Source organism: Pleurodeles waltl, chromosome 2_1, assembly GCF_031143425.1.
Source record: "Pleurodeles waltl isolate 20211129_DDA chromosome 2_1, aPleWal1.hap1.20221129, whole genome shotgun sequence".
NCBI classification, from domain to species: domain Eukaryota; kingdom Metazoa; phylum Chordata; class Amphibia; order Caudata; family Salamandridae; genus Pleurodeles; species Pleurodeles waltl.
Genome location: NC_090438.1, coordinates 620423349 through 620438139, shown reverse-complemented (window position 1 = coordinate 620438139; position 14791 = coordinate 620423349). Strand labels below are relative to the sequence as shown.

General features: G+C 50.0%; 1 long non-coding RNA gene across 1 annotated transcript in view; it reads left to right on the top strand.

Moving 5' to 3' along the window:
- The window catches only part of LOC138259065 (uncharacterized), an 80530-nt gene extending 75193 nt beyond the window's left edge, over positions 1-5337 (top strand). The window contains exon 4 of the long non-coding RNA XR_011198633.1: positions 4278-5337. This is a non-coding gene — a long non-coding RNA (uncharacterized lncRNA). The remainder of the gene's footprint in view (positions 1-4277) is intronic.
- The last annotated feature ends 9454 nt before the right edge of the window (positions 5338-14791 follow it).

The window sequence follows — 14791 nt, the reverse complement described above, 5'->3', positions numbered from 1 at the left end:
GTGTATGTGCGTCATGGCAAGGGATGCGGGCCAATGACTGTGCGGACGGTTATACCTTCTCCTTTTCCCCTGTACTATTCCTGTAGGTCAGCGCCCACCAGAAGGATATTTGGCGTGCCATCTCCAAGGAAGTCCGGACCCTGGGGGTCCACCACAGACAGAGCACCCACTGCCGGAAAAGATGGGAGGACATTCGCCGCTGGAGCAAGAAGATGGCAGAGGCCCAGCTGGGAATGGCCTCCCAATGTGGGAGGGGTGCCCGTCGCACCATGACCCCCCTGATGTTCCGGAACCTGGCGGTGGCGTATCCGGAGTTGGATGGGCACCTGAGGGCATCACAGCAGCCACAAGGGGGTGAGTACACTCTCATTCAGCTGATTCAGCGCGCATTGGAGGTGTCTGGGTAGGGGAGGTGGGCTGTGGGTTCCCCTAGGCCAGGGCGTGTTTAGTAGACAAGGTCCCTTCGTAAGGCAGGCCATGTGGCACCCCCTCCACCTGTGTTCAGAGGCAACTACACCTAGTCAGGCTCCTTTGACTTCCATGTGTGCAGCAATCGGGCATAGGCCTTGTAACCCATGTCCCTGTGATTAATTAGGGTACTCAAAGTGCACTGTGTAGTGCAGGGGGCTTCTGTGTCTGTAGTGTCCGCCGACGGTAGCGGTATTGCATGCACTGAACATGTCTTTCTTTTGTCTTCCCCCCCCCCTTTTTGTGGTCTCCCTGTTCTTGTGTGCATTAGCATTATCAGGCGGAGGAGCAGTGCTACCGGAGCAGGAGGAAGCTGCATCCCACATGGCCCTGGAGGGCGACACAATGGAGTCTGAAGCCACCAGTGGGACGGAGGGCGAGCTCCACGGTGAGGACGGGAGTTGAGACCAGCGACACGGACTCCTCCTCTGATGGGAGCTCCTTTGCGGTGGCGGGCCCCTCTGTGCCCCCCGCATCTACAGGTACAGCCGCCACCCCCCTACCAGCACCGCCCTCCCAGCAGCCCCTCAGCGTGTGCCCCATGGCCGCTCACCCAGGAGGGTGGGCATCTCCTTTGCTCCAGGCACCTCAGCCCCTGCCCCTGTCAGCCCTACTGCCCTCAGTGAGGAGGCCATTGACCTCCTCAGATCCCTCACTGTTGGGCAGTCTACCATTTTGAATGCCATCCAGGGTGTAGAGAGGCAGTTGCAACAGACCAATGAATACGTGGAGGGCATTCATTCTGGTCAGGCAGCCCAACAGCGAGCTTTTCAGACTCTGGCCTCAGCACTGATGGCAGCCATTGTCCCTGTGTCCAGCCTCCCCCCCTCCAACTTCCTCCACCCAGCCCCAATCCCCTGTACCTCAGCCTATCCCAAGCACACCATCAGACCAGCATGCACACACCTCAACACACAAGGGAAGCTCTGGCAAACATAAGTACCACACATCCCACAGGCACTCACACAAGCATCATACCCACGCACACATGCCAACATCCACTGCCTCCACTGTGTCCCCCTCCTCCTCATCTCCCTCCTCCCTCCCAGTATCGTCTCCACTCACACCTGCATGCACTACATCTTCAGCCACTATGTCCATCACCAGCACACCCATCACCACACCTGCTCATGTGCACTCACCACCCCCACTACCATTCACACAGCCCCTGTGTCCTCTCCCAGTGTGTCTGTGAGCCCACCTCCCAAGGCACACAAACGCAGGCACACACCCACCCAACAGCCATCCACCTCACGACAGCCTCCAGCCCATGCACCTTCACCCAAAGTCAGCAAACGTACACCTCATACAACCACTACCTCTTTCTCCACTCCCAAACCGTCTCCATCTACCCGTCCCAATGTGTCCAAAAAATGTTCCCTGTCCAACCTTGACCTCTTCCCCTCACCTCCCCCACCCCTTCAGTCCCCTAGGGCCTGCCTTTCCAGGTCCCAACCCAGCACCTCAGCCACCACATCACCGGGAACAGTGGTGCCAGCGGTAACCGGCTTCTGGAGTGCACCAAGCAGCAGGGCAGCCAGTGTGCCAAGGAGCCAGACGACGGACAGTCCCCCACCTCAGAAGCATAAAAAGTTGGCCACTGCTCGGCAGGAGAAAGGCAACACATCTGGCACCAAAGGCTCTCCCATGAGTACAGTTGGGAGTGGGAAGACAGCTGCGCCACCATCCAAGGTGGGGAAGGGGCACAGAAAGAAAGACAAGTTGCTGCAAACTTGCACGGCGGACAAGACCGCTACCAGCACCACTGCCAAGGACACCCCCGCCACCAGCACCACTTCACAGGACACCGCCGCCACCAGCACCGCTGCCAAGGACACCGCCGCCACCAGCACCGCTGCCAAGGACACCGCCGCCACCAGCACCGCTTCACAGGATACCGCCGCCACCAGCACCGCTTCACAGGACACCGCCGCCACCAGCACCGCAGGCCAATGAGAGAAGAAAGCTCCGACGCTACTGAGTCCACCACGAGCAGGTTGTAGCACTCTGGGCACAAAGCCCCCTCCAGAACCACTGGAGAAAGACATCCACTACCTCTGTCCTTGGCAGGATGAAGCACTCTGGGTACAAAGCCCCCTCCAGAACCAGTGGAGAAAGACATCCACTACCTCTGTCCTTGGCAGGATGAAGCACTCTGGGCACAAAGCCCCCTCCAGAACCAGTGGAGAAAGACATCCACTACCTCAGTCCTTGGCAGGATGAAGCACTCTGGGCACAAAGCCCCCTCCAGAACCAGTGGAGAAAGACATCCACTACCTCTGTCCTTGGCAGGATGAAGCACTCTGGGCGCAAAGCCCCCTCCAGAACCGTGGAGACTGTTATCCACTTGAGAGACTGTGGCTTTGCACTCCCCAGGATAAAGCAGTGGGCAGCCCACCCACTTGAGAGACTTGTGAGACTGTGGCTTTGCACTCCCTAGGATAAAGCAGTGGGCAACCCACCCACTGAAAAGACTTGTGAGACTGTGGCTTTGCACTCCCCAGGATAAAGCAGTGGGCAAACCACCCACTGAACAGACTTGTGAGACTGTGGCTTTGCACTCCCCAGGATAAAGCAGTGGGCAACCCACCCACTGGAGAGACTTGTGAGACTGTGGCTTTCCACTCCCCAGGATAAAGAAGTGGGCAACCCACCCACTGGAGAGACTTGTGAGACTGTGGCTTTGCACTCCCCAGGATAAAGCAATGGGCAACCCAGCCACTGAAAAGACTTGTGAGATAAAGCTGTGGGCAACCCACCCACTGGAGAGACTTGTGAGACTGTGGCTTTGCACTCCCCAGGATACAGCAGTGGGTATGGAGCCCTCTCGTGGATCTGGCATCGTGCACTCATCCGGCTGAGGTGCCCCTCCTTCCCTTCCCCCTGAGGTGCCTGTTGTATTTCTATCTGATGCCCCTGCAGTGTTGTCTCCGTTTTGATCAGGTATTGAGTGTGGGCCTCGCCCATGCATTTTGGGCCCAGTGGTCCTCGGACTTTAATGGTGCAATTCCTGGACTTGTATTCTTTTTTGTATATATTTGTTTGTAGTGTATATATATTTTTGAGTACTGGATTTTAATATATTACAAACGTTCAAATCATTTCCTTTTGTCTTTGCATTCTTCCGGGGGGGTTGGGGGTGTAACTGTAAGGTATCAATACAGTGTTGCGTGTGTGTGTCACTCTATTTTCCCTCCCCTCCTCCCCTGTGTCGTAGGTGCAGTACTCACCGTGGTCGTCGCCACCGGCGTTCGTGCTCCTGGTAGAGGAGCAGGAAGACAAAGGCAGGGAGAATCTGGAGTTCCGGTTCCATGGCATCCTGGTTCCTCGTGGGGTGTGCAGAGGTGAGCGTTTTCCCTTCCAAGTCCTGTTTCTGCCGTGTTTTTGTTTGCGGTGAATCCGCCCCAGAAAAGGTGGCGGATTGGCCTGTTGTAATACTGTGGGCGGTACATTGTCTTCTGCCTGTCTGTTGGCGGTTATTGCTGTGGTGTTTGTTTGTACCGCCGTGGCGGTCGGAGTGTTAAAGTGGCTGTCTATGTTGGCGGCTTCCACCACGGTTGTGATTCCATTTTTTTTACCGCCGGCCTGTTGGTGGTTTTACCACTGCTTTAACACCGACCACCAGGGTTGTAATGACCACCTTTGTATCTGTGTAAATCAGCCTGAACATGTAAAAATATGAAAAGCACACAAAGCCCTAATCATACTAATACTCTGATTTTTCTTTTTTAGGTGATCCCATTTGTAAGCAGAGACCCATAGGATGCACAAACTAGATATTAATCAATTTTTCTCTGCATTCTTTTCAGGTCCAACCCCCCTGACCTATGGAGCAACATCTGTCACCCAAAACACCTCCACTCCAGACCAGGAACAGGCCTTCAGTAAGGAGTCTACTCTTGCAAGTCAGGATGATCCAGAGCCAGCTGGTCCATCTGGTCCGTCTGGTCAGACAGACCCAGTGAGTCACACTCGGCCCACATTTACACCTCCTACCCCAACTGAAACACCATCACAGCAGCAGGACACCTTCACTTCCTGTATACCAAGAAACCCAACACCTATCTTGTGCCTCCCCCCTAAGTCCTGGCAGGTGTTGTTCCATTAAGTCACTCTGCATCAAGTTCTGCCAGGACCCAGTGAGATGGGGCACACTGCTCCAAGTGCACAGGGTAGTGGGGCATAGTGGTAGTGAGAGAGAATCTGTGGGCCACCAATGTAAGGACACTGGGATTTTTGTCAGCCAGACCCCCATTGACCAAGCCTTGGGGGTAGTATAACAGTCCCAAGCCATAATGGGCCAGGTAGTAATTTAGCTCAGAGATCAAAGAGGTGCAGAGGGAGTTAATTTTGGAAATATGTCAACATAATGAAAATATGACCTCCCTGACTGAGGTGCTATTTGATATATAGCTCCACATGAGTAGGGCTTTCCCAATTCCATCAGCCCCTGTCTGTGATCCCTATACCTCTGGCCCAACTACCCACTGCCAGACACAGACAGGGAGGCCCTGCCACAAGAGAGACTTGCTCCCCCCCACCCCAGTCTCTGCACCTGTGCCCCCATCCACCCGGGAGGGGACAGTCATCCAGCCTGCCAGGAGAGGATAGTAAGACCTCCACCAACACCTCCAAGAGACATCATACCTAATGTCCTCCTGTGTGTGTCTACCATTCACTTTGTGGACTATTTCTGGGACTCAATTACCTTTTCTGAGGACAGTTGTATTTTGGACATTGGACTACAACCAGTTTTGCCTCTACCACTATACTTTCATCTACCATGACAGACATTTTTTGCTACCTTGTTCACATTATTTTGCACACTTTTATTTTGCTTGGTACAATGGGAAGAAACTACAAGAGTGTTGGTGCTTCTATAGTGGCATTCAATCTTACATCTTTGTCTTCATTATGATTTTGTCAAATGTATTGACCCAACAGTTTTAAATATAAAATACCACGAGGTAATGTGTGCCCCGTTTCATTCAGACAAAACAAAATCCCAATTTATTGTTCTCATACAGATGTTTGAAACTACTTATCAAGAAATTCTGAACAGATGTCTCCAAAATATGAAGGACCCCAATAGCACGTCCTGTTCAGAGGTGGACACTCCATGACCTTGACAAGGTGGGAGAAAGGGAATATCACATGGGAGCACATTGAATAAGCAAACTACCATGGATACATGACCTCAGCTGGAGTCATACATCCTGCCCTCGCAATAGGAATCCTACATTATTAACACCAGCAGTCAACATCATGGCAGTAACACATTTTGTGGCCACATGACCATTACAGGACACTGTGGCAGAATCTTACACAACCAACAGTCAGTGGTGTGCTATAAAAAAGGGCTATCGTCTGTGAGGAGATACATTAACAGCTACTTCCACTGAACACAAATTGAAGATTTAGCCAATGTGAAGGAGGAACAGTATGCTGGGCTTGGCATATACATGTGGTCAGAGCAAGGTAAGTGGCACATATTGTCTTGATGGCACCATCACCCAGGAAACAATTCAGATACAATCTCCAGAACTTCTATCCTATCAGGGTGTAAGTTGTCTTGGTACCAGATTTGCCCATCCCAAGTGGGTGCCTGTCCCAGGATCAACACATGTTAACTTTTTACTTTCAACCAACACAATATCACTGCAAATGTCACAACTTTGAAAGGTCCAAATGAAGATGAAATGGTGAAGGACCCTAAAAAAGAATACCAAGGGAGTATTCATGATTTCACATATTACATTTAACTCAAATGACAAGTTAGGAGAATATACATACTTAGCACAAGCAAAGTTACTCTATGGCAAGAAACATAGTAGTCAATGTAGGGAAACACTGATCCACTAACATCTTTGCGTTGGACTTTCCTGCACTGACCGTTCATAACAAATTACCATTGCAGACTGATATGTTCCCTATGTCACAAGTTGTTCTGTCATTGGAGGTTACAATTTGCAAAGGTACACTTACACTAAGATGAAGAAGTGGTCAATAACATCTTGACATAAGTCAACTCCTTCTTCACCACTGTCATCCTAATTGGGTATTTCATCATCCTCACCCAGTGGATCATCACAGTCTCCCACCTGCGATTATAGGGCAGTGTTCCATTGGAGGGTGATGTTAGGGAGCATGCAGCAGTCAACCATGATTTGGCATACCTTATCGGGAGAGTAGAGGAAGGCTCCACTAGTATTGTCAAGGCACCTAAATCTAGCCTTCAGGAGCTCGAAAGCCCACTCCACTGACCTCCGTGTTTTCCATGGGCCTCATTGAAGCGGACTTCTCCTAACATTGTTGGATTCCTAAGCGGTGCAAACAAATTAGGATATGCTGAGTCTCCTACGTGCAATCTGTGCACATACCCCTCACACAGCTACATTGGCTTCATGCCTCAGCCTCCAATAGTCAGAATCCATGGTCTGCATCACATACAGGAAAAGCTGCAGGGTTAGGGGGCAAGTGAGGTGCTTTTCAGTATGCTGCATACAAGCAGGGGATGCCCAGAACACCTAGATACTGGTTACCTGGGTGGCACTCACAGTGTCTTGTTTGGCCTAAAGTGGTTATTCAAGGGTCCGGCCTCTGTTTTGGATACAGCCTCACACTCACCCCAACCTCGTGCCCAGACCCGTACCCCTTCCCCATCAAAAATCCCTCAACCCATCCCTATCCTAAGCACACACAAACATTTGCACACAACCATTACAACAACCACAAGCAGCACATTCTCACACCAACACAGATACATACATGTAGACGCCACTTAGCCCACCACCACCTCCTCCACCACAAGCATACCCACAGGCATCAACCCACCATGACACAAACACACACACCCACCATCAGCACACCCACAGACACAACATCTACCACTACACCAACACCCCCACACACCACCAGCACACCCCCAGTCAGCGAACCACCACCACACACTTATGCAACTGCACACCCACAGACACCACACCAACACACACCACATCAACAACACACACATCCACATACACACACACTGAACCGAAACGCCCATTCTCACCCACCCAACAATCAGTAAGAGACACAAATCTAAACATACAGCACATACACCAGACCCTCAGGCACCCACACCTTCAACACACACATGCACAACAGACACAGACACTCCCTCTACCTCCCAACTCTTAATCCCAGAAGAACACCCTACCCATTTTCCTAAGGAGCACCTACTTTTTTCCCTGGCCCCGATCCCTTCCAAACCCCCAAACCGCACCTCCCAAACATCGTTCCAGCCCTTCCACCTCCCAAATCACCCCTTCCACATACCACCTAACCCAAACGTAAATCTACACCTCCCAAATGTCTTTCCACCCCTTCCAAATCCCAACCCACTCCTACCAATCCACCCCTGCCAAAAGCAAAACCACCCTCCCAAAACTAAGGAGCCCCATCCCCCAGTGAGATCATTGAGGCGCCTGCTCTCGGGCCCATAGATGCCCCTTCCAAAGGAGGTTTATTTTGGCAGTGGCTTTAGGAGGCACATTGTGGGCATGCACCCACACTGTGGACTACATGCATAGCACCTTTTATCTTATGTACTGTTTCTTTAATTTTTTTTATGAGACATTTATCTCATGTTTATAATATATTTTTATTTTGAGACCACCTTTGTCCTTTCCTTATTTGATGAATGTTACTAATTGTTTTCTGATAATGTAATTCTACTAATGTGTGTGCTTTGCTCTTTCGCTCATTTGTGACAGTGACCAGCATAGTTTGTAGATTGAAATTAATTTTAAAAAATTGCATACATAAGTGTTGTACATTTGAGATGGACATATTAATTTTGGCGCAAGCATTCATGTTGTTACAGGACACTTAGACCCAATTAAATATGTTTCTGTCAGTGTGACTGGAGACTGCATGTGTGATTATTTTGATATGATGTGTCAGTAATATGCACATATGCATTACACAGAGAACCTGACACTTACAGTTAGGTGAAATCTCATGTTTGTAATATATTTCACACACCAAGGGGACCTGTGACCTTCAACATCTCTGCCATGTTTGCAGTTTGGTGGTAAGCTTGGTAGTACATTCTATGTACACTTACCGTTTGCATGTTGTAGAGGAATTTCTACTTTATCATGGGATTGTTTGGGTCAGATTTGGATCTAATGTTTCAGTTGATGCTTTCAATATTTTGGGGAAATTATTGCACACACCTTTGCTGACACATTCCTCTCCATGATTGCTGTGACTTTGTGTAGGTGTCCATTGCCATGAAAGCAGTTCATACCAGATTGGTGGGTGCTACTCACATCTTGAGGTCTGTTCTGATACATTTTCTGACTACTTCATTATACACTTAAGCATAGCGCATAATTAAGGTGTTTCCAAAAATATATTTACCAATGCACAAGTCCAGTACTAATGTGAAGCTCAGAGGATAAAAGTAATAACCATGACTTACCTTCTGTCCTGGCGACAATGGTGTTGATTTCCATCTTGGACCTGGCCCAGGAACAATGGCAGGACTGGTACAAGAGGGCTTCTTGGCAGCAAGAAATGTGAAAAACATAAAAAATGGTGAGTTTCATGTTTAAGTGGCTTCCAATCCACCAACTCAGGTGTGGAGGTTTAGCTGCCACAATTGCACTGGAAGGGAATGCACATCATGATTGGGTCAACGAGAAAAAAGCTGACGTCCAGCTGCCAGACGCTTTAGCCTATTGCGCCGTCGACGCAGGTGGTGATTCTTGGTGGTGATGGTAGATCGTCGGCAGTCTTTCACCTTTGCTCCTGCTAACATCTAAGTAAGGTGGGCGGACCGTCACAGCGGTGGATGGGTTTTCAGTCGAAAACTTGACAGAGGGACTGTTACCGCCAACATCTAAATCAGGCCCTCAGTTTTTTATACTCCATAGAGCATACCTCACCGTACCCCAATACAACTGCTACTTCCCCAGTGCGCAGTAGGACTGCCCGCTTTGCCACACCCCTGACACAGACTTTACTCATATGCTATGATCTTGCCCATCTCTACATAGTTACTGGAGCAAGGTGCACACTACCTTGCGGAAAGGCATGAGACTACCAGATATACACACCTGGGAGACATGCTCCTTAGGCATTTTCAAATATCGCAAACACAAGCTACATGTTCCCTTTGCATCCCTGCTGATTCTCCTTTGCTGAGCACGTGCTCACTTTCCATCGGCACTCTCCAAAAGCCCCATGACTGAAGGCGTGGTATGGGGCAGTATGCAAATGAGGCGTTGCTGAGGAGTGTGTCTTCTACTATGAAGAGGTTCAAACCTTGCGCAAGCAAATTATTTCCCTCAATGGGATACCCTCCTCTCACAGTTCCTACAAGAGGTGGGGAATGACAACCTTCCTCCATGACTACCATGACTACACACGCTGCACCTCTGCTCACTGCATTTGTGATAGGGAACCCCTGCACTCACGACTGATCACTGTTTCTACCCCCACATCCTCCACTACTCTGGTACCACTAGTCCCTCTACCCAAGCACATTAATTTCTCCTCTGTAAAGATGTGTCCTGCCACTGCCCCATACATCATCAGTCCCAGCCCAGTTTATGGTGATACCCGCAGCCCCTCCTATTGTGGCAATGCTTTCCTGGCATTTATAGTCACTCATTGGCTGGTCTTTTAGGTACATTGCTGTTTTACACATAATTACCTAACTTCTTTTTCATGTTTTCTCTTACACAATGCGATGCTCATGTCATGTACCACTGTGTTTATCATTTTAACGGACCCTGCCAATTGCAATTGCTGTATGCAAAGAAAACCCAATAAATATATTTTCCCAAAAAAATAGTGTCACTGTCGGGAGTGTAGTGGCGTAAAATAGAGTGGAGTAGTGTAGAGTGGAATAGAGTAGAGTGGCAGGTAGTAGAGTGGCATGGAGTGGAGTGGAGCAGCCTAGAGTGCTATAGAGTAGTACTGTGTGGCATGGAGTGGTGTAGAGTGGAGTTGAGTGGTGTATAGAGTGGAGTAGTGTAAAGTAGAATGGCATAGAGTAAAGATGAGTGGAGGGGAGTGTCATAGAATGGAGTGAAGTAGAGTGCAGTGGTGTTGAGTAAAGTAGAAATTAGTACAGTGATATAGAGTGGCATAAATTGTAGTGGCATAGAGTGCTCTAGAGTTGCACTGTGGAGTGGAATGGCGTAGAGTGGCATAGAGTAGAGTGGTATGCAGCAGAGTGGCGTTGAGTGGCGTGGAATGGTGTAGAGTAGAGAGGCACAGAAGGGAGTTGCATTGAGAGGAGTGAAGTGGCATGAAGCGGCATAGAGTGGAGCAGAGTAGAGTGCTATTGATGTGAGGGGAGCGGTGTAGAATACAGTAGAGTGGTGTAGACTGGAGTGGCGTGGCATAGAGTGGAGTGAGGTAGAGGAGAGTGATGTGGAGTATAGTTGAGTGCCATATAGTGGAGTAGCGTAGAGTGCCAGGGAGTGGCAGTGAGTGTAGTGGCATAGAGTGGCTTGGAGCAGAATTGCAACAAGTGGTGTAGAGTGAAGTTGCATAACGTAGATTGGTGTGGAGTGGCATAAAGTTGATTGGTATAGAATGTGATGGCATAGAGTAGAGTGGCACAGAGTGCTGTACAGTAGAATGCTGTAGAGTGACATACAGTAGAGTGGCATAGAGTGGTGGTGGAATGGAATAAAGTGTCATGGAGTAGACTGGAGTGGTGTGGAGTGGTGCAGAGTGGGTTGGCATAGACTAGCATAGAGTAGTGTGGCATAGAGTTAAGTGGTGCAGAGTGACAAAGAGTGGCAATCTGTAGAGTGGAGTAGAGTGCCGTAGAGTGGCATTGTGTGGAGTGGAGTGGGGTAGCACAGAGTACAGCAGAGATGTGTACAGTTTTGTAGAGTGATGTGGCACAGAAGTGAATGGTGTAAAATAGAGTCAATAGAGTAGGGTGGCATAGAATAGGGTCTAGTAGTAAAATGGAATGGAGTGGCATACAGTAAACTTGCATGGCATAGACTGTAGTATAGAGTAGAGTGACACAGAGTGGCGTAGAATAGAGTGGTGCAGAGTAGACTGGCAGAGGGGCATAGATTGTAGTGGCATAAAGTGGTATTGTGCGGAGTACAGTGGCATAAAGAAAAGTGTCAAATGTTGGCATAGAGTACACTGGCATGCAATAGAGTAGCAGTGGCGTGGTGTGGAGTGGAGTGCAGTGGTGTACAGTGGTGTACAGTGGAGTGGAGTAAAGTAGAGTGGTGTAAAGTAGAGTGGAGTGGCATAGGCCCTCATTATGACATTGGCTGTAAGTACCGCTTACTGCCATGCTGACTGCTGCCAACATATCGCCGCCGCAGCGGATTACCGCTACCCATATTATGACCCGCACATAGCAATCCGTCACTATGCAGCCACACACACAGGTCCGCCAGCCCAAAGGTCAGTGATAAACTGGCGATAGCAAAACCCACACCGTTATGCCAACTGAACTACACCAACAGCATTAGGACCCACGAATCACCGCAACGGACATTCAATGGCGCTAAACCATTAGCGGTACATACCGCAGCGCTCAAAATACACACACACAAACAAAACAACACCACATAGGACAATTTGAATAACACACACCTAACACACATACACACACCACACCCACACACCGTCACCACTATAGAACATACCCCCGCATTACCCGCAACCCATTACGACTACAAACAAGTGCCACAAGAGAGATAGCAAGACCACAGACAAGACCACAGCCACACACCACCATCACCTATACACCATCCACGCACCATACATCGCACACCCCAACACAGCACACCTCAAACCCTCACCCACACCACTCACACTACACCCATAGCACCTCAACAACACCCCAGGTTCTCAGAGGAGGAGCTAAGGGTCATGGTGGAGGAAGTCATCCGGGTAGAGCCACAGCTATTTGGATCACAGGTGCAGCAGACATCCATTGCTAGGAAGATGGAACTATGGCGGAGAATCGTGGGCAGGGTCAACGCCGTGGGACAACACCCCAGAACAAGGGATGACATCAGGAAGAGGTGGAAGGACCTATGGGGGAAGGTGCGTTCCATGGCAGCAAGACACCAAATAGCTGTACAGAGGAATGGCGCTGGACCCCTACCTCCTCCCCCACAACTAACAACATGGGAAGAGCAAGTCTTGGCAATCATGCATCCTGAGGGCCTGGCAGGAGTAGGAGGACTGGACTCTGGTAAGTCAAATCTCTATTACTATCACCCCCCCACCTGCATGCCATCACAAACCCCCACCCTTACCCTCACTCAAATCACTCCACCACCTCACACACACCCACCATCACAACCCACCCTCCCAATACCAAGCCCTGCATGTAACACCAATGCACGGACCCCCATCACAGACCTGCATGGACACCCATCACTAAAGCATGCACACTAGAGAGAATCACCTCGCCCACCAAATAACTACTCACACAAGGCAAAGCTGAACGGGCAATAACAACCATACAGGGCAACACACCCATGCAGAAGTTGACACACACAGAAACAAAAACACTACATTTACATCCCCATAGGTCCCCCACCCACCGTCACTGGAGAGGAGGTGCCAGCAACATCAAATTCACCGCCAGAAGAGGCCCACAGTGATGACAGCAGCTCTGGACACCTGGATCTGGATGACCAACCTGGCCCATCAGGGATCTCCGGACAGTCGGTAACCCTGGCACAGTCTCATACCACCACAGAGCCTCCCCCCTCAGGAAACACCAGCACAGTACCCACACAGCGGGCCCATACCTCTGTCCCCAGGACACGCCAATCAGCAGAGTGTCCACCACTACAGGGACCCCAGGCCACCCTACAAACACAGGATGATCAGGGACCTGGGGTGAGTGGCAGTGGGCACATGGATCAGGGGACAGAGGCACAGGACAACAGGGAAGCTGGGAAGACTGCTGTGCGACAGGGAGAGGACAGGCCCAGGGAACCGACTCTCCAGGAGGCAATCACCAACATCCTGGGAGCATACCACCATTCCCAGGAGACGATGGGCCAGATACTGGACAAGTTGCAGGAGACCCAGCTGCTGCAGGAGGGACAGTACCTGGAGATCAGGGAAACCTTGAAGGACAACACCACCCTGGACACCATTGCAGGGGTGCTGGCACACATGGCCAACACCATGAGGGAGGCAGTGGCACACCTGCGGGCCCCTGACACTAGCCAAACCGATGAACAGCCTTCCACCTCCGCTGCTGCTAGTGTTGAGGAGGCCCGCCACAGGAACAACAGGCCACCAGCACCCCACCCCCTGCAGAAGGAAAACGGTCCCTGTCATCCAGGCAGAAGTCAGAGACTATTGCCAAGACCCCCGCCAGGAAATAAAACTCTCCTGATTGTCACCCTTCTGTCCCACTCAGTAACCCTGTCCACCCTGACCTGCCATTGCTCCACTTCCTATGCCCCCTTGGACAATGCACCTGTGATACAAATAGACTGGACTCTATCCTGGACATTCCTCCACCATCACACCAGCCCATTACACATCCCCCTCTACTTATTAGCACTAAAATAAACACCATTTGAATAAATACAAGTAGGGAGTCTGTCAAATGATTGAACTATGTATTTGTTTAACATGCTTTTTAAACACTGCAATACAACTGTACAGTAATGTATACATAGGAATGACCTGTAGTCGGCTGCAGTCAACACACCAAGAGTGAAGCACAATATCTGAAAATAGAGATGCCAAAGGGTACAGTAAGTGGCCATAGAAGTGGGAAAATCAGCCTGCCAGTGACAATGTCAAACACAAAACTGTCAATATAAAGTGAAATTGCAGGGGCATATTTATACTCTGCTTGCGCCGAATGTGCGTCAAAAATTTTGACACACATTCGGCGCAAACCCTGCCCCATATTTATACTTTGACGCCCGACCCCGCGGACGTCAAAATCCCACCATGTGCGTAATTTTTTGGAAGGGGGAACCTGCCTTGTGTTAATTATATGCAAGGTAGGCGTTCCCTTCCAAAAAATGACTTTAAGGCCAGTGCGCCTTATTTATACTCTGCGTCATTTTGACGCACAGGACGGGGTGGGCCTTAAAAAATGGCACACAGCCTGATGGGCGCTGTTTTTTAACGCCTGGGTCAGGACAGGCGTTAAGGGACCTGTGGGCTTGGAAGGAGCCCAGAGGTGCCATCCCCTGCCCCCAGGGACACCCCCTGCCACCCTTGCACACCCTAGGAGAACACCCAAGGATTGAGGGACCCATCCCAGGGAAGTAAAGGTAAGTTCTGGTAAGTATTTTTTTCA